At 37.5% G+C, this 1,473-nt stretch overlaps 1 pseudogene; it reads right to left on the bottom strand.

The window, feature by feature from the left end:
- Window positions 1-601, bottom strand: part of LOC102814235 — a 2,140-nt pseudogene extending 1,539 nt beyond the window's left edge.
- Window positions 602-1,473: the final 872 nt, after the last annotated feature.

The raw sequence follows: 1,473 nt of genomic DNA on the forward strand, positions 1-1,473 counted from the left end.
GTGCTTCAAAAATTTAAGGGGAAAATGGAATTAAAAGATAATAGAATTTTCCATGAGCTTTTTAAAGCCCCCTCATATATATATATTTTTTCTACTCAAGATCTTGACTTTTGATGCCTGGGAAATGGTCTCTGTAATATACTAGCGTCTGATGGGAGATCTGTAATGCCCGTGTCATGGCCATGGGGAAAGTCCTTTACCGAATGGGGTAAATAATGACTTTCCATGTTTATTGTGATTAGTAAGATTATCAACCAGTTCCTATGATTATCATTACATCGAACTCTTAAGAAAGAAGATAATAATTAGTTAAGAAAAATGATATTACCAATTAAAACCAATTACTCCACCAGACAGATCAGTTAATAAAAAGGTAGTAGCTTTAATTTGTAGTAATTAAAGCATTTCACATTAAGCAAGTTATATGAAAAAAGTACAGTTTGCATTTTAAATAAGAGTAAACAGGCCTGCTGACCCCCAGAAGGGAAGACATTCACTGGTAATTAGAAAAATCAATCTCTTACAGGAAAGTTTGACTATAACAGCTTGCTTGGCTCTTGATCCTATTATTTTACCTGGCAGGAAGCAGAGGTGGAGCCATGAGGGATACTGGTTGGGAGGCTCCACTTAAGACCTCAAGATGGCCTGCACTCTGGTCACTTTAATGTCATGAATATTTTTTCCACAAGGGATTGCTGTATCATGGTTTGCTGTATCATGGTTTGCTGCCCACAAGTCAGTGCCTGAATCAGGGTGACTCTATGCATTACAGAATAGAATTGGTCCCCAGGGTGTTCTTGGCTGAAATCTGAACAGAAGCTAGGCCTTTCTTCTACAGGGCCACATGGTGGGTTCGATCCGTTAACTCTAAGGTTAGAAACTGATTGCAAATTGCTTGAGACACCCAGGTGTCTTCACTAGGCATCCTTACCCTCCTTTTACAGTGTGGGAAACTGCACTTCAGAGACCATGACACCGGGGTTTCTTATTTGCATTCTTCAGAAATCAAGACTGGCTAAATAAAGGGAAAAGGAAGTTTTCGAGCAAGGAACTTGCAAAAATGGAGGGAAGGCAGGAGATCCTGGGTGGGAAACAGGCAGGGTCCTATATTTTCAGATTCAAAGATACAAATAAGTTGAAAGCAAAAGGATAGAAAATATATACCCTGAAACAGTTATCAAGAGTGAGCCTACATAGGTATCTTAGTATCAGACAAAAAGACTTTAATATAAGACGTAACACTAGAAACAAAAAGGAATATTTCATAACGATAAAAGGGTCAACATATCAAGAAGATAATAACAATTATAATTTTGTATGCATCAAACAATAGAAGCTCAAAATACCTGAGGGACAAGTGGACAAAATTTAAATAAGAACTAGAACAACTAGACAGGAAATCAGTAATAATATATAACACTGTCATAGGCAGAATTGTGCCCCACAAAAGTAGAGTCAGGAGAACAAACAAGA

The sequence above is a fragment of the Chrysochloris asiatica genome, unplaced genomic scaffold, assembly GCF_000296735.1.
Source record: "Chrysochloris asiatica unplaced genomic scaffold, ChrAsi1.0 scaffold00003, whole genome shotgun sequence".
NCBI classification, from domain to species: Eukaryota; Metazoa; Chordata; class Mammalia; order Afrosoricida; family Chrysochloridae; genus Chrysochloris; species Chrysochloris asiatica.